Source organism: Nesoenas mayeri, assembly GCF_963082525.1.
Source record: "Nesoenas mayeri genome assembly, chromosome: 1".
NCBI classification, from domain to species: Eukaryota; Metazoa; Chordata; class Aves; order Columbiformes; family Columbidae; genus Nesoenas; species Nesoenas mayeri.
In genome coordinates this window covers 72,812,006-72,838,999 of record NC_137541.1, presented here as the reverse complement: position 1 = coordinate 72,838,999, position 26,994 = coordinate 72,812,006, and positions in this window count along the sequence as shown.

The window sequence follows — 26,994 nt, the reverse complement described above, 5'->3', positions numbered from 1 at the left end:
GTGTATTCTGTAATACTGTGAGATTACTTGCTAACGGATAAAGATTTGAAGATAGATACGACATTTAATGTTAGGTTTGGATATTTTGGTCACACAGACAAACAGATGCGATCTTAACATTAACTAAATATATATCTTGCCTTGAATAGTTATAAAAGTCTAAAATTAAATGAAATCATGCAAATATAGAAAAAGAAGTGTAGTCTGGAAACTGTAGAGTTTTTTTCTTGTACAGTAGTGAAATGGTTAAGGATTTTTTTTTTTTCTGAAGAACTTTAGACGCACAATGGAGAAGCACAGAAGCATACATCTGAAGGTTAAATTTGTATTGGCTTTGCTCCTCCTTCCCATAGGAGCACAGATGGTAAAAACCTTAAAGCTACCCCTGCTATTATCATGGAATAAATGAATTATCAGGTTTCTCCTTCACAATGCTAACTATGGAAGGTGCCTTCCTACTCACATCATGACCAAGATCATTTAAAATAATAACAGTTGCTTGTTTGATCTGGGAAAAAAAAAAACCTCTGAAAGACCTGGATCACCCATCGGACTTGGAGCAATCGCTTCCACACAGTTGCCTAAAGCTGCAAAGCCAGCCAAACCCACTGGATTTCTAAAATGATGCAAGGCGCTCTCTCCTCAGCTTCTGCTTCAAAGAGCCACTGTTTGTTTGTTGTGATGGCTGCAAGAGATGCTGATACCTGAGAAGGGGCATTCCTAGTGGGAAGGCAAAGAAGAAAAAAAGAAAAAAAAAGAAAAAGAAATCAGCCTTGCATGTAGCTTCCTGGAAGGAGAGCGAGGCAACATCAAGGATTATGAAAACAAGGCAATGCAAAGCACTGAGAAATGTACTGGAGGGAAATATTCTCTCTGATGCTGTGATTAAAATTACCCCTTGGAAAAGATGAACCACACTCTGCTCGTGCTTCTGACAGCCTTCGTGCACAACTTAAGACCACTTTAACTAGCATTTTGACCCTATTGGGTTTCAGGAAAGCATGTTTCCTCACAGAGCACATAAGCAGTTAAAAGAAACTGGGATTTCAGCTGATGTTCCAATGTTAAAACATGGCTGAAACACAATCAGGATTGAAATCTCTATGTCAATCTCTATGAGAAAAAGGAGCAGACCATGAGAACCCAGTGACATGGCTCTTAGCTAAATAACATTAAGATTTGAACCCCAAAAGTTAAAGCAAACACTAGCTCTTGTGTGCACTACCTACAGCTACTTAGTGGTTCTTATCTGTTGACAACCATCCATATAGTGAAATTTAAAAAAAATACATACTGGAGAAAAGAAAAGAAGAAAAAAAGCTATGTAACCAGCCAGATAACCCCAGCTGAAATTCTCAGAATTCACCTTCTTCCAAGAGCTTGACAAATTCCAGCTAAGCAGCAAGAAGTGGCAGCCAGGAAAACCTGCATATACGTTTGCTTCTGTATGTTCTGTGAAGGTGACTGTTCTCAGTGAATGTTGAACTTGATATCAATAGTGACAAAGAATTCGCTTCTCTTCAACTGCTATTACTATGCGTGCCACTAGATTATTGCTGCTGTATGGCAAGCGTGTGGGTAGGGCTGTACTCTGCTTTCTGGGTAGAGGTCTGTCCTGATGTGTCCTAATGCATGAAATTAACAGGGTTGTGTTATGTAGGTAACTTATAGCATGAGGTGCCAATGAGATAGGTAGGAACTTGAAGAAATGCAGTTTTATTTTAAAAGGGGGATAATCTAAAAAAAGATTTGTTTTTCTTCAGTCAAATCATATATAGGTCCCTTTTCCCTTTAATTGCCATGGTATATAATTTGGAAAATATTACTCATTCTTCTTTCAAAAATACAAGTAAGGAAATTACATGGGCACTGAAGCATTCAGATGTAAGTGATATCATTAAAAAATAGCAAAAATACAGTAAGAAGAAAATTAACAGTTAGTTGCTCTCTTCAAAAAAGTTCAGCAAAATTATTAAATACTTCTTCTGAGTTATGAATTTAGTCATTTGTGCTGCATTATTTGTACAGATGAAAGCAAATTATTCCACGATTGAATAACACAATTACGTTTTTATTGTTGAGATCTACCAAGCCATCTTACAGCCATTGTCTGCCACACAGCAACTATCCCCAACAAACACTGGTACCAGAGAATACAGCCAAAACCCAGCAGGACTGGAGGGAGAACATCTGCTGATGACCAGCACAGGTGAATTGATGAAGGGAAGCTAAGTATCTTTAGCACAACAGAAACTATTTTTTGCATCAAACCCTCAAGTAGTAGGTATGTTTTTTGGCACTAGTGTTTTTTTCCTTTGGGTGCTTAGCATGGCTGGTGTCAGCTTTTGGCCAAAGCTCTTGCAGCCAACTGCTTATGCATTCCCACTGCCTGCTTTAGTCATCACTGAGGTTTCCCTGGCTTGTAGAAACTGTCTCTCTGGTCCCTTCAAATTCTCAGAAGCCCAAAAAGGAGATTCTAGTGGAGATAGTGAGAAAGCTACCTTTTTTTTTTTTTTTTTTTTAATAAGAGTTTTAAAGTGATCAAGCCTCATGGACACCACGCAAAAAAAGCAGGATAGGCACAGAAGTAGTCTCAGTAGTAGTGGCTTTTTGCATGTACTACTTGTTCACACCCTTTTTTCTGTAAACAAATTGGCAGGAATCACAGAATCACAGACTGGTGGGGTTGGAAGAGACCTCTGGAGGTCATCTAGTCCAACCCACCTGCTAAAGCAGGTTCACCCAGAGCAGATCACACAGGAATGTGTCCAGATGGGTTTTGAATGTCTCCAGAGAAGGAGACTCCACAACCTCTCTGCACAGCCTGTTCTAGTGCTCTGGCACCTTCAAAGCAAAGAAGTTTCTCCTCATGTTTAGATGAACCCCCTGTGCTTCAGTCTGTGCCCATTGCCCCTCATCCTGTCTTTGGGCACCACTGAAAAGACTCTGGTCCCATCCTCTTGACACCCACCCTTGAGATATTTGTAAGTATTTGTAAGCATCGATAAGATCCCCTCTCAGCCTTTTCTTCTCCAGGCTGAAGCTCATAGCCATCCTCCCTTCATATTCTGCAGCCCCTAAAGCTAGAAAAGCAGCAAGGACAGCAGGTCTTCCCTCACATTTAGCATGGCTGCTCCTGCAGCTCTCTGAGGAACATGTTCTGCTGGCTGGCAAACTTCAGCTGCTACACTGATACATACATCACATCACTTAGTAGCTTTATTGCACAGAGCAATAGGAAAAAAGCTTGCTGGAGAGGGCAAAAAATAGCAAGAGGGATGTGGTAGGAGCTCAGGGAATCACCATTTAACCTTGTGGGATGAAAACCCTTAATGGATAAAGAATAATACTGCATCTCTACCAAAGGTGGAATTTCAGCAATGGAGTCGAAACAGGGATGGCAGAGCAGCAGTGCAGAGGGAACAGAGGAGGGGTGATGTGTGAGGCCAATAAGATGGAAAGAATACAGCTCTCCCTAGTAGACCTCCCATGGATAGATGGGACAGTTTCTCATTTTCCAGCTCTACCTCTCACTCTGAACCCTACTGTAAAGGCACATACAAGCAAAGATCAGCAGTGAACAGCCAGGCACACAATTTGCATGAACAGCAGGTAAACACCCAGCACCTCCTGTACAAAGAAAGAGAGCATGGAAGAAGGAAGCATCTTTGTCCAAGAAAACAAAGACAACCTGAGGTGTGCTTAACTGAGCAGAAATTGTTCAAGCTGTTAGATGCACAGGGGAAGGCACAGGCCTCTGAACAGGAACAGCAAGGTAAGGTACAAGGTATGGGGTATCTCAGCAGCAGTGCAGTGGGCAACCAGCTCCAGAGCAGAGCTGTACTGCAGATTATGCATGCAGTAAACATTTCATAGAATCAGAATATGCTGAGTTGGAAAGGGCCCATGAGGATCATCAAGTCCATCTCTTGCCTCCACACAGGGCAACTGAAAACCTTCTATCTGTTGTCCAAACACTTGTTGGGCACTGACAGGCTTGAAGCCACCAGGACTTCTCTGGGAGCTTGTTCCAGACCTTCACCACCTTCTCAGTGAAGAACTTTTTCCTAACATCCAAACTGAACTTTCTCTGATTCAGCTGTAAGCCGTTCCCTCACATTCTCTCACTGGACACTGGAGAGATCAGGACCTCCCTCTCCTCTCCCCATAGTGAGGAAATTGTAGACAGCAATGGGGTCACTCCTCAGTCTCCTCAAAACTGAATAAACCTAGTATCCTCAGTCACTCCTCATGTCATGCCTTCTAGTCCTCTGGGCATCTTTATTGCCATCCCTTGGACACATTCTAATATTTTGATATCCTTCTTATATTGCGAAGCCAAAAATAGCATGCAGTACTCGAGGTGAGGCTGTACCAGTGTTGGGACGATCAATTCTTTTGACTGGTTGGCTATACTGTGCTTAATACATCCCAGGATGCAGCTGGCTGCTACTGAGCTTTACTATCAACCAGGACTCCCAGATCCATTTCTGCAGGGCTGCTTTCCAACCTCTGGTTCGCCATCCTATACATGCATCCAGGATTACACAATCCCAGGTGCAGAATCCAGCATTTGTTCTTGTTAAATTTCATATGGTTACATGGTTGTCTATCTTAGACCCACACCATCAACTGTTCACGCAGGATGTTGAATAGCCTTTCTCCCATCAGCCACACCTACAAGGGACTGTCTATGATGACTAAGATTTCCTTCAAGTTCCATTCTGGAATCATTATTCAGATACTTCAATAGCAAACGTTATTCTGCAGCATCTAATGACATCTTTTTCTCTGAACAGTCAAACACGAAATTCCTTCTGACCATGACTAATCAGTGTGTGAACTGCTGCATGCTATATTTCATTTTCATAGTCCTGGTAATGAGTTTGCATGGGAGAGGAGTTTTAAGCCTATAGAATCACACAATAAAAGGGGAGGAAAAAGCACAGGTTCCATCTGAGGACCACCATACTTTGTACAGAAGCACTCCATATGTTGAGCTGGGGGAAGAGAAGGTTAATCCCCAAAACAGAGATAACCTATCTTGAGCAAGAGAGGATATATGGAGGATGACGAAGGTTTCATTCATTTTCTCTTGAACATTAAAAATAAAAATGTAATAAACTTAATAATGGCTTGTGGATGAAATTCCAGCTAGATGCATTCAGAATAGCTGCACTCCGAAACAATCTGACCAGAAGAAGTTACGTACAAAATAAACTGAAGGTTTCCATTAGGGTTGGTCAGGTAACAGGACAAAGGAGTATTCAAAGCATAGCAAATTTCATGAAGCACATGAAATTATTTTTCCCTGCATATAAAATTCCTAAAAGACAGAGGTGGCTCAGCCCTTTAACATTCACTCAACATTATATTTGTCAAATGCTATTTGTCCAGTCCTTTTTTCATGATGATGTCTTGTCCTGACTGATTTTGCATTTTCTGTTTAATTAGCTATCTGTGATAAAAGCCTGAAAAGACATTTGTTGAGTGTTTCATGCTGATGTTCCTCACCTGTCTCTCCTACCAGGCTTGCACCATTGTGGGTCTCTGACTGGCACCATTTATTCTTCAGCATCCACTCCAATACACTTTGGCATCCACAGGCTTAATGACAGCTATTATAGAATGAATTGTTTTAATTAGTTGTTTGTCTAAAAGAGGGAAAATGTGATCTAATAGCATGAACACTAGATTTGGGACGCTGATTTCTCAACAAAACACTAATATTAAATTCCTTTCTAGCCTTCAGCCAGTCATTTCAGCACTTTGCTTCAAGTTTCTTATTTGTAAAACAGAAATGATATTTCCTTGCCTCTTTGAGGTGTTGTGAACTGCATTCCCACTTCACCATGCTCACTTGTGCCTCCAGATTGATAGCTACAGTTTTTCAAAGATAACGCTCTTATTTAAGGAGGAAAGGGATTTCAGATTACTGGAAGTGATGGCTCTCTGAAAACAGGCTCTCCTTTTAGCTCCTGGCAGTGCTAATTTACCCTGGCAGCTTGTATGTAACAACAAAAAAGGGGATGCAGAAACCATGACAAATTATTTGCCTGACAGATCTTGAGGCAAATTGTGAACCTGGCTGGTGAATTTCACACCCCTCGGCATCCTGAGCACAAAAAAGGGAAAGCGGAGGCAGAGTGTCCATATTCCTTCTGATTGCGGATCACCAACGAGTGCTTGAAAACCCAAGGAAAGTTGCTGGAGGTTTGAACAACCCCTCCAGAAGGCTCAGTGTGTGCACACATAAGCTGAGGCACCAGCAGGACCTCCCGAGCAGCAAAGACCATGCTTGAATGCTTCAGCTTGCACATGCCTTCATGAGTGAGGGCCTCGGTACTTTTCAGACTTCAATACCAAATGTCTCAAAAAACTTTTTAATCCTTCTGTTCTTTTGCTCCCTGGCCATAGTCAATCTGAAGTGATGCGAAGCCCAAACAAGAGGACTCTGTCCTCATGTACATTGGACTGAGCAATTCATTGCAATAAGGAGAACTGAGCTTTCAGCTTCTACCCCTGCGGCATGAAGTTATTTCACTTCCACCTCGATCAAAGACCTAGTCAAATAGATCATTGGTGGATATTTGTCATTAGGGATTCATTACTGGGATTCCCCTTTGATATATACATTGAAAAATCACTTTGCTCCCTCCTCCTACAATCGATTTGATACACAGTTTTGGTTGAGCAGGCTGTGAGCCTCGTTGGCCTGTTGCATGAGGATTAAGGTTGCTGCAATTATTTTGCTGTTAGTTAAGCATGGTACTTTGTTGATTTTTCCTCCCCCTTCTCCCTAAGTTGAATCTCAGAGAAGGTGCAACACCCGAAAGTGCTTAATAATGGTCATCCATATATTGGATTTTTTTCTGCCTGGTGTCAAATGCATTGACCTCTTCTTTATCTCAGTCAATAGATCTTGATTTCAGTCTCCAAAGAAATTTGCGTATGCTAATTATGATCACCTTCTCCACAATGGAGACCTTGTTATGATATGCTGAAATGCTGACTTCCAAAGAGAAGAGTGAAATCGTGCACAGGCAGACAAGGAGTTCCCCTTTGAAATACAGGGTGTGGATCTTCTCAGATGAAGGGCAGACCTAGCTGGAGATGCTTGCCGATAAAATATCAGCCCTGTACAGCTGTCAGCAGGGAGACCCCTGCTTCCCTGGTCCTAGGCCTCAAAAACTGACCTGGAGAAACCCAGAGCTACTGCAGCTGATGGAGGAAGAAGCGAAGCCCTGCTAAAATCCTCCCACCCTCTGCAGGTTAGGTGCTGCAGGTGCAGTCCCAAGGGGTCCAAGTGATGTGGCAAAGGAGGATAGGATGTTAACCAGAGACAGATAGGGTGTATAGGAGAATGGGATGTGCTGCAGGCAGATACCTGCAGGATACTGCCAACACTGGTGGAATCAGGGTAAATCTGCTTGGCTATATGACACCAGACCAGATGCACTCAGACACCTTTGGTACAGGTAAAGGTCCGTAGCATCTGCTTGCTAAAGCCACGTAGACATGCTCTAACATCACCCACAGATGCCCACACATCTGCAACGTGTTTATGCAACATAACTCAGGGCTACAAAGACACCTGGGGTAGCTCTGGAAAAACCTGCCTGCTAGTTGGAAGGACTTAGTTAAGACTTACACTAGCACCACTGTATTACCTCTGGAACCTGCACAAGTTCATTTAAATCCCACTTGGGTGTGCATGGTCTGGCACTGTGCTTTGCAAAGACATGCTTTAGGTTATTGCTAAGGAACAGAGGGGCAAACTAGTTCCTCATGGCAGCAGCCCACTCCTCCAGTCCATAAAAACTTCATTTCCCTTATTAAATCTCCCATACAAATAATTAACAACAACTTGCTATTTCAACAGGAAATGATATGAAGGTCCTATGAAAAAAAAAGTTTTCTGCATTATAAACTCCTGAATATACCACTGCTAAAATTCACTCTTTAAAGGGCCCATGGAAAAACACCGTACCCAAACTTATTAAAGTTTGTGTCCTACTGTATACACAGGAAGGGCAACCTTAATACTGACATATCACTACCTTTTTATGCTTTACTTTGTAACCTTCATGTCATTCTTCTAAATACAGTTGTTTGTAATGTCAAGAAAAATGACAAATCTCTTATGTGACACAAGAAGTACCCTCTTAACTTAGAAATACTTGTTTTCTTTCCCGGAATTACTGTTTCTAGGAACTCACAATGAGAGACAAGTGGTAAACAGAGCCTTTTAGGATTTGTGTGATTAGCGCCAAATCAGTGAATCTGGGTGTCTTGCAGCTCTTGCCACTCTCTCAAGGTGTGAATCTGCCTGGGTGGCACATCCAGGGGACGCATGAAGAGACTGGGGCAAGCTGAGGACACTGGCCAGGCGCCACTGGGAAGGTGATGCGCATGATAACCTCCTTCTTGCCCTGTAGCATTTCACTGAGAGGTTGACGTTCCTACAGCAGGGTAAGAGCAGACACACAGATATGCTCTTAATGTGCCACAGTTAGGATATGTGCCATGGCCCTGGGCAGGGCAATGGTGCCCACCTGGAGCCACACAAGGCACAAAGGCTGCTGCTGAGCTTCAGAGCTGGCTTGCAGCCCAGTCCAGAGGTGTACAAGGGCTGTGTGAGAAGTATTTCACCGATGAGCTTGATCAAACTGTCTAGCACCAAGGTCCCTTCCTGCCAACAATGCTGCAGTCACTCCCTAGCAAAGAGCAAAGCCACAGATGCTGGTGCAAATAAGAGATGTGCCAGGAGAACTTTTGCCCCAATTTGTCTTAATTATACTGAATTAATTCATTTATTTGAAGGAGGGAAACAGTGTTACCTGGCTCTCTGTGCAGAGTCACCTTGTCAGGTCCAGCCCCACATCGTAAGTCACTTGCAGATATTCCTTAAAGTTTATTACAGGGATTACACCTTCTGAGTAGATGCACATAAATTCATTTTGGACAAATAAAAGAAAAGCCCTCTCTGCGTAATCCCACTTTTGTTCCATTTGACTAAGGAATGGCATTTTGTACTAAATTGTTGGCTGTCTTTTTCTCTACACACATGCAGCTTTTCCCAAAGAGTAAACTAAGCAGTTAATAGTGTGACTCCAACACAACTGGCTGTTCTCTAGCACTTTCACGCTGTAGAAAAAAAAGAAAGCTTTTATGAAGTAGAGAGACACATTGTTCCTTCCTGCCCAAGGTCTGCTAGGTAGCAGAAGTTCACTGGCAAAGCAGTGTTTGGACATATGTGGTGATTGAGAATAAAACTGTTGATTAGAGATGCCCAGCTACTGAAATAAATGCTACTCATTTCTACCTACAGGCACTCAAAATAACTTCCAGTTGGTGGGCTACCTAGCTTTACTCATAAACTGAAAAAAAATCTGTGGGGATGTGGTGTCTTTGAACCACTTAATAATTAAACTAAGACTGAGCAAAGGAGGAAGAAGTTGAGAAAAACCTAATTACAGCAAATTTAACCTTGGCATAGCTCAGCTCATAGCTAGGTTCAATTTGGCTTGGTATTTTCAGAAAAAAAATAAAAGGAAGATAAATATATATATCAGATTGAGAGGGGAAGAGATGAAGTTATTCTAAAAGATGAAGTTGTGGTTGGAATCTTTTTTTTTTTTTTCGCCAGTGAAATTTAATCCTAGTTTCTACGTCAGATGACAACTCAGCCCTCTGCATCCTGAGACCTGGAGGATGCAAAGACAACTGGATTTGAAACATGGAGCTGCTGGATCCAGCTGAAAAAGAAACTGTGAACACCAGCAGAGCACTATCATGTCACAGTGTCCAGAACAGCCTGCCCCATGTAGGACATATTTCACCTGCTCAGGGAGCCCTCTGGGGAGCCAGGAGAGCAGTAGACTTTCCCTTCCCCTGAATGGAGATAGAGCTTCAGCTTCATGACATCTATAAAAAAAACCAAACAAACAAGCCAGAGATAGGTGTCCCTAAGCTTTCCCTGGGAATCCTTTCAGTACAGGAAAGACATGGACCTGTTGGAGAGGGTCCAGAGGAGGCCACCAAGATGATCAGAGAGCTGGAACAGCTCTGCTGTGAGGACAGGCTGAGTTTTAGTTGTTCAGCCTGGAGAAAAGAAGGCTCTGGGGACACCTTATCGCAGCCTTTCAGTACTGAAAAGGGGCCTATAAGAAAGATGGGGACAGAGTTTTTAGCAGAGCCTGTTGTGACAGGACAAGGGGTAATGGTTTTAAACTAAAGGAGGGGAGATTCAGGTTAGACATGAGGAAGAAAATTTTTACACTGAGGGTGGTAAAACACTGGCCCAGGTTGCCCAGAGAGGTGGTAGATGCCCCATCCCTGAAGACATTCCAGGCCAGGCTGGATGGGGCTCTGAGCAACTTGATCTAGCTGAAGGTGTCCCTGCTCATTGGGGGGGGACTGGACTGGATGACCTTTGAAGGTCCCTTCCAACCCAAACTACTCTATGATTCAGTGCTTCGGTCTACATCAGACAAACAAGCTGGGCTCACAGGAATCACCAGCCACAGAAGGTCTGTCCATTGGTCCCGTGTTCCACTTGAAAGTGGACAGGCAACACCAGAGCTCAGTTACCTCCTTGGGACGCAAATGCATCCCAGCTCCTCTGGCTCATTTGCACCAAGAAAACACAACCACACCTCAGAGGCTCTATCACTAGCTGGAGATCTCTCCTGGATTAAAGGTGGCTGAAGGCTGCTCTGTATCACTTGTACCATCTTTTTCATTCCACATTGTAAAACCACATGACAATTCAAGAGGGAGGTCCTCAGCTTTAGAGTTTGGGTGATATATCTGTTCAATATTTAACTCTTCTAAGAGCCTGGATCAAATAGACACAAACCTTTGAGAAACTTTGTTTCTTGCAATCCTGCATTCCTGAGTTTCTACAATAAATAAAGAGAAAAAAAAAAAAAAAAAGGAGGAGGGAGGCAAGAGTAAAGCAGTAAGAACCAGAGAATAAGGAAAATGGAAACAGATGAGCAATCTTAAAAAAAAAAGGCCCCAAACCCAGTTTTCCACACAAGCTGTGACACAATCCTTAGCCTGGAGATGTGGGTTTACCTCCTACCTGCGTGACCGATGTGTCCTAGCAGTGCGCAGTGCTTTCCTAGCCTGCAAATACTTGCATGCTCACACACCAGTTACATTTTATGGCCTGGAAACAATAGTAATGATAATAAGAGAAATGTCTGTAATATAGCAAATTAATATTGCTAGCAAACCGTTCGATATTACCTTTTCCAACAATGTTATAGAGATAGGAGAGAGCCCTAACAAATTATGTGCAGAGTATAAAAATAATAAATTAAATTACAAGTGAACAGCAACTCAATATTTTGCATGAAAAATCAATTTTCTCTTTCAGCTCTGTTATACAACCAGTAAAGGAAAGAAGCCAGCATATTATCTTCTCAGACTCCAAAACTGTCCAAGTAGAGACCTTGTTGTTATTTTTCTAAGCCATTAAAGCTTGTTCCTTTTATACTGTGTTTCGTTTTGGGTTTCTCCTTTCACCCTCCACTGACTCTGTGATACGGTAACTTTATAGATGGAACCTAATGCCTTTGTTGGTTGATATTTGATATTGCAAGGCCTGTTTTCTCTGCTTATAAGCTATAGCTTTGCCAAATTTTATACTTTCCAGTTGAATTTTACCATTCTGGTTATCAGGTTGAGACAGGATGTTTGCATATGTTTAATTTTATTTCAGTCTGAGTGAATCCACTCTTCCTATAAACAGAACGATGGGACAAGATGTGGCCCTACACAAGTAAACACAAAAACTTAGTGCTCCTTTTCTCAAGCAGTGCCTTCTTCCTAAAGATTTTCTATCCTGAAATTCATGGGAGGCAGTGTGTTCAATGAAAGAAAAAACTTTTGCTGGGGACATTAAATTTTGGCAAAATTCGGCCAAGTTGCAAGACCATTAAAAAAAAAATAATCAGTTTGTACATGTACAGATGACTCTTTTTAGGCTTTGCAGCTTATTTATTTTATCCTCAATTAGCTTGATGCAGGAGAGATTAAGCAGAAAGTTCCCTTAAGCTGTAAGTTAAAGCAAAGATCTGAGGAAAGGTGTTTGGAAACAGCAGCCTGGAGCACACCCAGCAGGACTGAAAACCCAAGTGGGAGAGAACACTGAGGAACAAGAAGATGGGAGCTGGGGCTCAGAAGCCTGTAACTGGACTGAAGCATTGTCCTGGTTTTGTTAAAAACAAGTTTCTCTTTTAGTGAATTTGCCTGTCAGCTAAAGCCTTCATATTAGCTGCATTTTCCTGGAGAACCAGACACATGTTTTGGTAAACCTAGCAACGGAATGCAAACTTATTGATAAGCATGGATGGACATCTCATGAGAGGGGCGACGAGAAACCGGTGACCAAGAAACTGACCAACTGTGTATAACATTCCATTCACGTGAATACTTCATATGAAAGTGGGAGATCATGAGGATCTCGTCCCTTCTGCCTTCCTGTTTTCCTTTCTGCTTATGGCCGACATTAGGAGAGGACCTTGCTAGTCGTCCCTGCAAACTGAGGCCTAGTGAGAGAATCCAGCTCCAGTCGGCTGTGGAGTCCAATCTAGGACTTCGGGTGCCGGCTCTGCAGTTGCTGAGACTTTCAAGATTGGTTTTGTATATTTTGTATTATTTTCTCTATTCTTATTAGCAGCATTAGTAAAATGTTAATTTTTCCAGCTCTCTTCTCTCTGTCCTTCTTTTCCTCCAGATCGCCTGTTCTTAGTGGGAAGGGGGGAGAGGGAGGGTCAAAAAGGGGGAAGTGAGGGGGCGAGGGGGTTAACAATACACCTGCCAGGGTTTTATTGTCACCCCACAATCTAAACCGTTGACAGGCATGCAGGAAATAAGACTAAAACGGGCTGGGAAATGAAAGTTAGGTGGAGGTAGCTAAGAGATAAAGACTGGTGATCCAGAGTCAGGAACAAAAAAGGAAAAAGTGTGTGACACTGTCTTCTGGGATAGGATGTGACTAAAGAAAGCTCAGGTTCCATGAAAACCAGCCAGGAAAAGTGGGCTGAGAAGTTTCCTCCCTGTTTACGATCAAACAGAGTGTGTCAACACAATGCTGAGCAATGGGTTTTTTGTTTTAATTTGCTGCTAAAATACCTTGGGCAATTTCATATATGCATTAAAAGGATATTATTAAGGTTGAAAAATCTGCCATTAAGAAGTCATAAAAATGCCCTTGAGTGTACAACAGTGACATGGAATTACAACACCTTTATTTTGACTTTTATTATGTCTTTGACTTTTTAATCGCAGCAATGCTTTTTAACATATCCTGTGTGTGTGTTTGCATGTGTGCAGGCAGACATACAGAGATTTTCGCCAGAGCAGACTTTACATGGGCAGACTCAGAAACATCCTCTGCCTGCCAGCAGAGACAGCAAACAGGTTGCACCCAAAATTCCACCACTGGGCTCCAGCAGGTTGGAGACAAACCAAATGAAAGAACAGCAGATAAAACATCTTCCACAAAACTGGCCCCTTTAGAGCTTCATCCAAAATCCAATTAAGTCTTCGCAAAAGCATCTTTCTCTAGCCCTTTCACTGCAATTCATCTCAATTAGCTTTGGACCAGGTCATTAGTAATTTTTTTACCCAGCCAGGTGGTATTTTTTTACCAATGTAGATTTCACATAGGGAATATCAGAAAGACATTGAATAGCCATTGAGCAGGCTGTATGGGGGAAAAAAGGTCACACTGTAAATCAAAACTTACTCAGAAATTATTTTCTTTGGATCTTTCACATTCCTGCTGAAGCTTTCATTTGATTACCGAGAGTGCAGTGCTCCCCATTTTTCCCTTGAAAGTCAGGAATAAGTTTACCAGTGCGGTCTTGACAGGTTTTATTTTCAGGAGAGCTAATAAATGCTGGCTCCAGCTGAAGACAGTCCACAGCTGTAGGCATATGTTGATGTTATCACTTTTGGAAAGCTGACTTTTAGGGGTCATGTAAACATGAGCTAGTCAAGATACATGTATCTGTCATTCTGAAACCATTAAACCCAGTTTGTAGAAGTATGGTATATCATACGTATGGTACAGTGTTTTGGGCAATAAGTATTATGCACTTTCTCACCTTGATAAAAATTTGATAGCTACAAAATCTTCTACTGATAACCCTGGAAAAAAAGAACAGCAATGAAAGCACTGCTGTCATGCTCATGCCAGAAAAATACCATGCTGTACAAGATGGAAAAAAAGGGTGTTGCAGAAAAAGCAGAGTAGCCCCAAGAACACATAGGGTGAGGGACCATGAGCTTTGCCCTATCAGTACCTGTAGGTAGGTCCATCACCTGCCTCAGAGGTGACCTGTGCCTCTGGCAGCAGCTGCAGTGAGGTCACCTGCTGAGTGCCTCACATCCAGCCTCAGGATCTTCCCTGCCGGAGTGCCTGGGTCTGCTTTGTCACACTTTGTTTTGCTTCCAGCAAGTTTGGCTCCATGGGCACCAATCCAAGCTCACTTGGCACCCCTGGATTTTGTAGGCAACTGTTAAAAATCCACCACCACAGGACGGATTTTGGTGGAGGGCTGGCTTTGTACCCGGCAGATAGTGAAGAGGGCACACACATGTGCTCATCTCCCCCTTCTCCAGTCAGATTTTTTTTGAAGTAGTAGGATACACATCTCACCACATCACCTGCAAAATCTGGAGAAAAAGGATGCTTGGAGGATGCCTTTGTCTGCTGCATGCAGCAGGGCAGATCTGCCCCACAGCAGCAAGGTAACACCACATAGAGAGGCTGTGCTGCCATCTAGCCCGGGTAGGTGGCTGCGGACCATGCTACAGAGGTAGCCACGAGGATATTAATGATCCAGACCTGCAATTTTCAACCTGCAGTGGAAATATCCCCACGGAGTAAGAACAGCTTCTAAGCCGTCTGTGACAGGTCACACAGGGAAGCAAGCCTGTTGTCAATACCCTTAAATCCGCTAGATAACAGGCTGCACTGCCACTGGAAAATATTTAGGGGACTGCAATTGGAAAATGTTGAAAACTCACTGGTTTATACTCATCAGGTAATACCTCAGCTTCTACAGCCACAAAAGTCTTGTGGAAGAAGACAGTGATGCACTCATTGTGAGCAAAACTATCTGCCAGGACAGATAAAATCAAATGAGCCATTTCTAGAGTCTGTGTTGGGCCAGAAAATAAAGGTCTATTTTTCCTACCACCTTCAAGCATTGGACTGCCCTGGTGTTGCTTCCTCTTTAGTGATGGCAGCTGTGGCCTCCTCACTTTCTGGACATTTTTAATGAGAGCCACAATGGAAATTTGACCACTTTGGAAATTTGCATTCAACACGTACAATTTTCTAGCCCCATCAGTATTAGCACGCTCTTTCCAAAGGCAGGTCTGTCATGTCAAGGTTGCTGTAGGTGGCACTCACCGTTTGGACTTGAGAAGAAACCCAGGTTGTTAACCCTTTTCAGAAGGCAGCAGGGGGGTTATGAATGCTGTGTTGTAAAAGCATCATTACCTGTTTGCAAAGGCAATGGTGGCAGCCCCTGTCATCAAACTCTGGGCTACCATCAGCAGCACCTATTCCTGGGTTGTGCCAGCTAATACCATGCAGCCCCACAGCTGTCCAAAGGATGTGTGTGTGGGCTGAACAGGGATGCTAAAGAAGGAGCTGTGCATCCAGCTGAGGTGCCATGCTGCCCTGCTAAGATGGTAACAGGGAGAAGCTGAACTTAACAGAGACAGTTTTTATCGCCCAGTTCAAAAGCTGTCTGTAATTTACCTAGTCTGTCTAACCCTCTCCAGCACAGCCCTAGACTGCCCTTAACTGGGTGTACTACATCTTCTACTCAAAACTGGCATCAACGCCAAGTGGCATAGTGTCCATGCTGCCATTGCAGGCACAAGGATAATAAGCGCGGTCCTGCCACTGAGACAAGGCCCCAGAGTGAAGCTGTCCCAGGAGGCAGGGTTTTCAGAGCCTCCTTCAGCAAAGCCATCCCCCAACAACAAACACCACACTCAGTGGCAGAGACAACAACATCCCATGCCCATTCCGGAACACCCGCAGGCTTGGGACAGCCCAGTCAGTGATTCACATCCAGCCTTTCTACTTACAAAAAAAACCTTCAAAACAAAATCAAACTAACAAACAAAACTAATCATGCTTTTCCAAAAGTGGTATTTTTATAAATATCTGAGACAGACACATTGTTCTGCAGCCGTGTCATTCAGCTTATGTAAGTGGGCAGAAATGTCAGCAGGAGAAATTTCAAATAAAGAGGCTCTTTGAGGCCAGCATCACTTGGACAGTTCTCCCCTCCTCACAGTTTGTATACACTTGGGTTTTTTACATTTTGGGGGTTAATTTGGGTGAACTGCAAAAAGAAGTGTGAACTATTTTACAATGCTATGCCCAGAGGGGCTGAGGTGACCAGCTGTGAAATATCGAGGGACCAGCAGTAGCAGATAGCTTCTCCTCACAACTAAGTGGTTCTTTCCACTTAGTGGAAAGTGAGAAAGGAAAAGCTGACTCTCAAAGCAGTCAGCTAAGGTTTAATGAACACTCACAAGCCAGAATAAACTTAATAGGCCTGAACTGATGAAGATAAAGATAATCACGAAACAGAAAGGCTCTGTTCCCAAGGCAAGAAGAGCCTGAGTGTGAACATCACAGCACCAGCACCCAGCTGGAGTCGGCAGCAGGGGAGCCTCTTCCCAAAGCATCCCATGGGCTGGAGGTGAGTCTTGCAGTACTGGAGAATTACAAGCTCCTAAGGCGTGCGCTGAAACAGGTTGCACTCAACCAGCTCACAATTAGGTTCTCTGTACTCAAGCAGCTCACAGCCTACATCAGTGAGAATCAGAGTGTACCCAAGTTCACAGTTCAGGTTACAAAACTTCACGCTTCTGACAAAAATATTCCCCAGAATAATGCCTGAGGCCCTGCCTGTGGCAGTCCTCAGGTGCACACTCCAGTGAAAACAATTTGTGCGTATAAAGGAAGAGAAAGAGGAAACGGCAACGAAGGCAATGAAGATGATGAAGGGAGTGGAGCATCTCCCTTATGAGGAAAGGCTGAGGGAGCTGGGGCTCTTTAGTTTGGAGAAGAGGAGACTGAGGGGTGACCTTATTAATGTTTAGAAATATATAAAGGGTGAGTGCCACGAGGATGGAGCCAGGCTCTTCTCGGTGACAACCAATGATAGGACAAGGGGTAATGGGATCAAGCTGGAACACAAGAGGTTCCACTTAAATTTGAGAAAAAACTTCTTCTCAGTGAGGGTGCCAGAGCACTGGAACAGGCTGCCCAGGGGGGTTGTGGAGTCTCCTTCTCTGGAGACATTCAAAACCCGCCTGGACGTGTTCCTGTGCAACCTCACCTAGGCGTTCCTGCTCCAGCAGGGGGATTGGACTAGATGATCTTTTGAGGTCCCTCCCAACCCCAAACATACTGTGATACTGTGAAATCTTTCCATAACTTTTTTTTTTTTTTTTTAATTTGTCAATACCCCTTTCCTTCTTCCAAATTTATTTTATTCCAAAACAGGCAAAGTGCAAGTTTTAAAATAGAAGAATAGACCAAAGGCCCATCAAAAAACCCCCAAAACACTGTGTGATGAGATGTCCCTGATTTTTGCTTTTCTCTGTCTTGCTGGAGCCCTAGTTGACAAAGCTTTGGTGTAAAAGCTTACAAATCTTGGGCACAAGAGGGTGAATTTCTCAAGGCAGTAAACAGTAGTTTGTCACATCATTTTTCTTGGGATTGAATTTTCTCTGAATGCTGCCTACATACTGGAACAGGTTCCTGAGAGTCACCAAGAGTAGGATGTTTCCTCACCCAAAGCAAAGAGTGCTGACACGTGGAATAACTAGTAGCTGTGCTGATGCAAACATAATTTTGTCTTGTCCTATATAAACACTTCCACAAAACGTAAATTTTATGTTTTCATGCTTGATTCCTTCACTTTGGACTTTTTCTTTTCACGGCCAAAACCAAATACATCCCAAATTTTCCTTAGGGAAGAAAACTTATTCTCTCTTTCAAGTCACACCAAAAATATAGCTGACCCAGTTACCACTGTATGCTTTAGAGCTGCTCAGTCAGAAATCAGCTGGGGAAAGCAGGATGAATAAATGACATTCTGGATCAAATACATAATTAAAGGGTACTAAATACAGCTGGCCATAATTTTTCAAAGGAAGAGGATTTTATATAGTCTTCTGTAAATCAACATCTTTCAATATTCTTCATGCTGTCGAATTTTTATTTTTTTATTTTTTTTTTTAATATCTCACACATTTTGCATATAGCTATTTCTACCAAAACAGCTAGGAATTATTAAGAAAAAATAGCTGAAACCAGGTTTCAACAAGCAATTTGTTTTCAAGTATGATTTTCTTTGTGGACTGTAACCTCTGTCCCTTGAAATCGCAACTTTATCAAAATTGGAATTTTCCCTCTGAAAACCTTTTACCTAAAGGTATTTGCCTTTTTTTTTTTTCTCCCAAAATGCCTGTAAAGTAACAACAATCTGTGGTTAATTGACATCTTCTTGCAAAGAGGCTATTTCTGGTTTTGAGGTGATTACCAGCATTTTCATTTACCCCAAACTCTACATCAATCTCTACTCTTCTGATTGTTATTCAATTACTATTTTCATGAAGACACGAAAAGAAACCTTTTTATTTCCCCATCTGCCAAATATAAGGACACGTTTTGAACTCTGCAAAATGAAACAACTTCAAAATTTAAAATATATCATTTTCTTCTCATGAAGAAAATACATAGAGCCTATTTTTCAAGGGAACCAAGCATTTGTTACTTCCTTATGTCAGCTTAAATCAATTTAGAGTAACTATAGATGCACTTACATTGCTGCCTATTATATTATTTTTATTTGATCACATAGCATCTGTTCCCTTTCAAATGCTTAACTGCTTCCAATAGCAATCAGGAAAGAGTAACCTCAGAACTTCCTCACAGCATCTCCTCATTTTTCTTCCTTCTCCGACCTTCCTCTACACCTTCTCCCCCCCGGAAAGAAGAGAGGAGTGTGAACAGCATTCAATTAATTTATCTATCCTACACATTGGTGGAAAGCACATCCCCTGAACTGTTTCTTTGTTAGGAGTAAGTGCCTCATCACTCTCGAGCAGATCACCCCACATACACAATTAAAGCCAAACAGAGCAATGGCAGCAGTGATTTGAGTTAACACTGTATGATGTCCCGGGGAATATACACAGCCACAGCTCATTCAGCGTGAGCCTACGCACCTCCTGCAAGCAACTTTACAGGATGGAAACCTTTCTCTAGTAAGCCAGCACTGGCTTTGGCCATTTTCCATAACCATTACCTTGTTGGAAAGAAAGGAAACCTGAGGGGCCAGGAACAAGGGTGCCAGCAAGCACTTTCCGAGAAAGCTTTCCATCCCACTGTGGGAAATGGGCCACAGGAGGTCACTTCCCTCAGCAGGAGCTTTACTCCCATAAAGGAGACTTCTAAGGTCCTCAGCTGATGGCTGGGGATCCTCAGTCTAATTAATATCCCAGGCTATTGCTTGATGTAAACACAGCTCAATCCCTACCTCATACACACCATGCTGGTTCACTTGCAGTAGTAACAGGAGGGTGATAATAAGATGTTTCAACGTCAAAGTAGAGAAACAAGTATTTTGTAGCATTTACTACATGCTCTTTTAATCTCTCCTTGCACATAAAATACAAACTCAGAAATTTTCCTTGCTTTCCTTTACCTCTGGTTGCCACTTGGGTTTCCTTCTCTGTGTTTAGATCTGTCCAAGTCATGTTTTGCAGTTTGACTGCAACATGAGCAGAGTAGATTATCTTTATTAATTCTTTCATTTAAGAAACAAAAGTTCACATTGACAGAAGTGCTGATTACAATTAAGTTGTTTTAGAACGAATTCCTAACAAAATAAATTTAATTAGTTCAGAGCTGTTTTCCTGGTTTATTGGAGGTAAATTTAATCATGAAAACATGAAGTTGCTTGCAAATGTTTTATACTGCTTTGACTAAAACATATTCTCTTAACCTGAAAGGCAAATAGTACCATCTTGGTATTAATGTTGTTTTGATTTCTTTTACTAGAAACTAGGCTTTTTCATAGTTTGTCGGCACTTTGAGAAGGAAACAAGCTACTTACAGAGCTTTAGCCTTTGTAGCATAAGCATGCATCTGCATGGCTGTGTCTTAATCCACAAATGTTCAGCTATTCTGGATCGAATTACAGAAATGCACACCGCTGGTTATGTGACAACTGGAATAATTATATTCTTTCTACGTTTCAAATTCATTTAGATGGGAAAGTCTTTTCCATCATTATATATCATTGCATTATAGGAAAAGAGTTGCCTGGTTCCACCCCAGAGAAGATGGCATTTAGATCTAATCCAATAGGATGAAAGATATCAAACACTGAATTATCTTTATTTGTTTTCTGGTCTTCCATCATAGCTTTATTTCACTATGAAGTTAGGAAAAAAGTAAATCTTACATCTTACACTACATAATGAAAAAGGCAGTCCTCCAACAAGGCCAAACTAAACAGGTTATAACAAAGACATGCATACAAAAAAGCTGTTGAGGAAGTGTGCAGTAAGGGACACATGCCAGAAAAATGGTGCAGTTTGTTGTTTGTCGGCACCAGAAGCAGAGCTCTTCTCTCCAGACTGTAGAGTTTCAATATGAACTCTCTTTGCCTGATCTGGTGGGTCCTTTCAGGGCAGTGGAGAGAAACAGGCACTCACAGAGCGAGACTTGTTTCAAACATCTGCCTCACATGAGTCACTGTACTTCAGCAATGCTGCTTTCCTGCTGCTGACTAAATGGGGAATCCCAACCATACATGTAGACTTCAGAAAACTTTAGACGTCTAAACGTGGACAAACAAAGCCCATTCAGATGCCTGTATACAACAGTGGAGAGGTTCCAATTCAAACAACCAGACCTAAATAGGAATCAAATCTTTAAACTCTACAACTTACCTTAATATCTCTGAATAGAATAAGCTATAGATTTTATTGTGGAGAGTTCTGGCTTCCAGTCAAACTGTACACCATCAGCCTTCTTGTGGCCTGTGTTGAGAATTACTAAGTAACATCAGAAATAAGCAAAACTGTGACTTATAGTCTCAGATAAATTACCACAAAATTGTATAAGTGTGATATTCAAACTAAACTTTTTCAGAAGACTTGAAGAACTCCACTCATTTCTGTTTTCTCCTCTCTTGAGTGCAGAATAAGCATTCTAAGCTTCAGCAACAGATACAACAGAGAATCTGTTCAGAGGATCCTTTAGTGTATACCACACCACTGAACACAGTGCAGCAGAGCTCTATGGAAATGAAAGCTTGTCTCTAGCACTGCAAGATGGACTGAAAATGAATTTGGGAAACCGAGCACTTGGAAGCAGAACAAGGGGACTATGCAAGCTAAAAGAAAAGAAGTTATCAAAACCCAACACTAAAGTAACACCAGGGATATACACTAAGCTGATGAAAAGTAATACAGAAATACGAAAGAAAGCTGCTTGTCAAATTTAACTAATCAGTAGGCAAGCATTTGAGTGGAGGTTCTCTACACAGCCACTATCTGTTGAAAGAGTGTTTGAACTTCTTAGTGTCACTGAAATCCCTGTGCATTAGCAGAGATAGTTTGGCTCTCTGAGCTGCACAGGGAGTGCAGCATTGTCAGCATTAGCTCTGAATTTTCTGGCTTTCACAAGTTCTGTTTATTTTAGTGCTGTAGATTTTGTTGGTTTTTTGATGTTTGTTGGTTGGTTTGTTTTTTCCACATGTACATGCAGATTATGATTCTGCTCATAGAGCTGCAACAAGTGAAGAGAAAACTGGCTGCCCTGGCATTATTCCCCAATATACTTTGTGCAGCTACTGATTGCATTCATGTTTCTCCCACAGCAGCCCCCTGCGTGCAATGAGGAAAACGTACAGGCAGGAGAAAAATCACTGTCAGAGCAACAAGCTTTGACTAGCCTCTCTATTGCCTGTAAATGCATGTGAAGAGAGGAGAGGTTGTGGGGAATCTAACCGTGACTACTATTTGTGAGTGAACACAAATTTTATGTCTGGGTGACCATCTCCTGCTTGCTACTGATTTTTTTTTTCCCCTAGTTTTGAAGCTGGTTCTTCCTGAGCAGCCCATGCAGAGCCAGTACCTGCTAAGAGGCAATTAGCAAGAATTAGTGCAGGTGCTTCTCTTGGCTCCCATCCACAGGAGTCAGCAATGCAGCTCCTCACCAACCTGGGAAGACTCCTCTGGCAGGGATGCACAGTGTCACTCAGCACCTCTGCACACCACAATTGAGACTTACAGAAAGCAAGATTTTTGTCTGGGCACTGGTTTATTTAAAGCCGAGTTTCCATTCTAGTTACTGTCTCTGCATAATGGACAAGAGCACTTCAGCTCCCAGCCTTGTCATTGCTGATCACTATTCATTTAAAATGTAGGTATAGTCATTGTGTATTTAGAGTCTTTGGGAGCCAGAACTGAAGAAGTAACAATTTAAACATGTTTCAGTTCCACTTACTGCAAGTTAGTCATGGGATAAACATATTTGCCATGCCAGTAATTCCAAGATGAACTGGTATGGTGAACAAAATTATTTTAGAGTTTAGTAGCATCACTGTGTTCAGCATTAACAACTCACACTTATACTGCCATTACCCAGTTTTGAAGTGGACTAAGAGACAGGTGCATATAGAAGGAGCAGTGGAGGCAAAGTGGGGCACAGGGACTTCTGAAGTCATTCAACAGATGCCTTGGGAAAGCTGGGAATGAAAATGAAGTGTCCTGAGCTGTAACGCTCTATCCTTCAGGAACACCCTCTCACTTTATGGCCCCTTCATTTTCATCTTCTCTTTACAGTCTTATTTCTGCAGTGCCAATGTACACAGAAATGGTTCACCCCACAAAAACCCTCAACTCCAAGTGCTAGAACCAGAGAACCCACAGTTGTTAAAGAGCTGAAGGTTCAAGGAGAGGGACTGAATTAATCCTATGTGTTCACGTGGTACCTTGCAACTATTTCTGATGTCTTTAGGAATAACACAAATATTAGAGATGCCACAATTAATATATCGATTCCAATATTTGGCTCTTCAAACTGTTACTGTGTAGAAACTGAGGATCCCATCTATAAACATAATTATTCCTTGAAGTACTAGCTTTAACTTACACATGAAATACAATTTGTGTCTTGTTTTCCACACTTACTTTCTAAACACAGATATCAATTCATATTCTAAGAAAAAGTATCCTCGAGGTAAGAAGAGGGCTGCCCTAGGAATTATACGAAAGATGAACTTAAATGGCAGGTGGTACAAGGTAACACAGGGGTTGACCACAGAGTCCTTGGTTGTTGACAAATCTGAAAAGATAAACTAGGGTAAATGTAGGCAGTTGAGATACTGGTATTGTATTGGTGGGCTAGAAGAGTGTGTTAGGTGAAGTGATAGCAAGAGCAGCAGCACATCTCAGACATCCTGGTAAACTGGGGGAGAAACACAGCTGTTGAAGTGTGGGTGCTCTCCATCACTCGTGCATGCACTGGTCCAGATTTGTGCCGCTCTCACCCAGCATCACCATTCTCTACCCCAAGACACATGCTGGCTGTGCTAAATCACGGCCGCTGGGAAAATACAAGCATGAATTAGAATTTGTGCAAGAACTACCTTAACTGTGACCCCAAGTTCCCAATATACAGAATTTCATACAGCGCATAGAATTGGATAACGCAGTAGGCACTTCTCTGTTCTCACCCTTATTCCCTAGATGTATGTAAGCTACAGAATAGAGTTTCATTAAAGCGATGGATATATCAAAAACCACTGGCACAGTAGAAGTATATTCCCACACAGCATAATTGAGGCTGCAAGAAAAACGGCAGGTTGTCCTTCATAAATATTTTAAAATTAAACTGTAGAAAAGTCTGACTTACACTCATTTTGTGAACTTTAAAGATGACTATTTCTATCTCTACACCTACATATGTTCCCACACAAAATACTGCACTAATTTACAGTAAAAGAACACTGAGGATTATATCCTCACTGAGACTCATACCTAAGACATAATAGAAATAGTAATATTCAGAGATGCAGAAAGTGCAGAGTAGAAAGATATATTGGGGGAAAAAGAATAAATTCACAAAATCAACCAAAATTTGGGGCTGCGAGGAGAGTTTCAACTCTGTTGTTGCAGCTATAGAGGGCAACAGAGAAAGGAGAGTCATGTCCTATGATATGGCTAAACCTTGGTTAAGACAAACCAGAATTAAGACTGATATGTGAATATAAGTTTCATATACAGACTTAAATCTACTTTTCTTGATTAAAAATATTACATAAAACATAGAAAAAACATTTCTTAAGACTAAGTAGAATTTTTCTGTTATTTCACAGTGTTTTTTTGTTTATGATATGGCCTCCACTGCTCTAGATTAATTTAATATTGGGTTACTATTTGCATCCTTAGCTTCTTGGAGAGTAGATTCCAGATTCAACATGATGTTCAGGTACAAATAGGATTCAAAATAAATCTTTCTCTAGGGCATTTGTATGTTTGGATCCTGAGCTGCACAATTAAAGCCAGTAAAGAAGTCAGTAGGAGTTTTGCCCCTAACATGAGCCACTAACGCTCCCTCCAGCCAAACGCTCAACCAAAACGCCCAGGACATTGCAGCTTGGTCTCACCACTTACCCATCTCTTTTGGGTTTCATGGGATTTTCACCTCCGGTCTTCCCAGGTCTGCCACAGGCAGACTGGAAGGCTTTAAGAAAGTCATCTCACTGGGATATGCTTCCATTTCCCAATTTATAAAATGCAAATAATGATACTGCCTTCATGTGCTGCAGCCCAATAAGGAAACACACAATAAAAAACAAAAACAAGCAAACAAATTTCAAAACAAAACAAAAAAAAACAACAAGTTGTTATAATTAGGATAAATTTTCCATGTATGGCTGCTGGCTTAAAAAAAAAAAACAAAAACCAACAAAATCAAACTAAATGAAACCCACAAACAAAAACAAAAATCACCAAACACCCCCCCCCAAAAAAAAAAAAACACAAAACAAAAAACAACCAAACAAATAAACCCCACAACATCAAAAAAACCCACCACAAAACTCACACACAAGCAAACAGAAAACTTACCTGCCACATCTCACTAGTTCTAAGTTAAGACTATTCATGCTCTTAGAGTTAAGCTGGTTCCAGAAAAGGAAACAGCAAAGCAGCAGCTTTGGGCTTCTACCCCAATATCAAAACCACCGCTGCCACATAACTCAAAATGCTAACCTAGCATAAGTTCAATCTCCTAATTTAATTTAAATATGCTCAGAAAACAACAATAACAGAGTGTGGTCCTGGCAGATTTTTATATATTATATATATTATTTATATATTATATATATTATATATTGACACCCTCTGTCCTCCTTTAGCCGGCAGAAAGCTAGAATAAGGTGCTCTGGCTAATTTGGGGAAAACAAGGTCATGTGCCTGCACCTGCTCTGGATCACAGTTCTGCTGCAGGTGTTAAAGTCAGGCACAGTGTTAACTGCTGTAGGACTATGGCCTAATACTCTGCATAGCATAGCTGGTACAAGGCTACACCTGGTTTTGTATCTGTCCTGTAACAAGGGCTAGTGCTAAGGTTTGCTGGACACAACACTCAAGGTGTTCCTTCTACCTGCTGGAGGGATGTACAGCTTGAGCACGGCCTTGGCATACCAAGTGCCACTGAACAAAACCAGGATCAGATGGATCATCTTGTTTGGTTTGTTCCTCCAAGGCAGTGACTTCCTCCAACCTCCACTGAACAGGAGTTTTGGGCTTGGGAAGCTCAGCTGCATCACATAGTCAGAGACTGAACAAGGAAAGAAAATAGAAGAAATACAAAACAAGTTACTTGCAGGAGTTAAGGGCTGCCTGCCTCTGCTCCCTGCAAAACTGCTTTCCGTGTAGCCATCTAGTGGAAGACAACCGAAATGTTCCCAATTAGGAAAAAAATAAATACGGAAGGTAATCCTAGGCATTCAAAAGACCTCAGTACAATTACCCAGTACATTGAAGGGTTCAGCTACCTCGCTGAAACTCTTCCTAATGTATAATATTCAGTTACACAGTAGCAGTTTTATTAAGCAAGCTCCTGCCTTTAAGCAAACATAACAGAGGATCCCCATATGTAAATAGTTTATTTCTCCCCTGTGAGGTTAGTTCTACTTTGATGTAATTCCATTCTGCATTAGATGAGTTTGTTTCTGGTTGCATAAAGGTAAGTGAGCTAAGAATTGGGCCTACTAATCGTATATTTGGTTGCTTTCCTAAGCAATCTATTCATTCAAAACCAGGCCTTGCTGAGTTGAGACAGGTGTAAACAACTAGCAGGAAAACTAACTCATTGCCTGAAGAAACCCAGTTTTGTTTGTACCATTAGCACAGCCACAGGTGATCCCAAAGGACTGAAGTTTCCCAGCAGCTGTGAGCAGGTGTGTACTGCTCCATTTGGTAAAATACCTTGGGGGAAAAAATTCCCACTCTTTTATAAGTGTGAAGCAAATGTAGGAATCACTATACCAACTTAATAAAGAAACCACGAGGGACAAATAGGATTTTTCATCAGCTAACATAGCGATGAAATAAGGAGGCAAAACAGGTTCAGGCTGCGCACTATACTAGGCAAATCTCTCTGGTTTTTTGTGTATTAAAGAAAAAAAAAGGGGAATGCAAAACTATACTACCTGTCCTTTCTCCCTAGTTCTTCCTTCACTCCAGTCCCTTCATTTTAATTGCCAGCTGGGTTCACAAGGAACAAGTTACTCTGAAAGATGGAGAGATGCTTTAGTGAAAGGCAGCAGTGGTAACTTAATGTTAATGCTTCTCCTGCCTGCCACTCGCTTTCTAGACCAGAGCAATTTACAGTCATATTCCTCCCTCAGT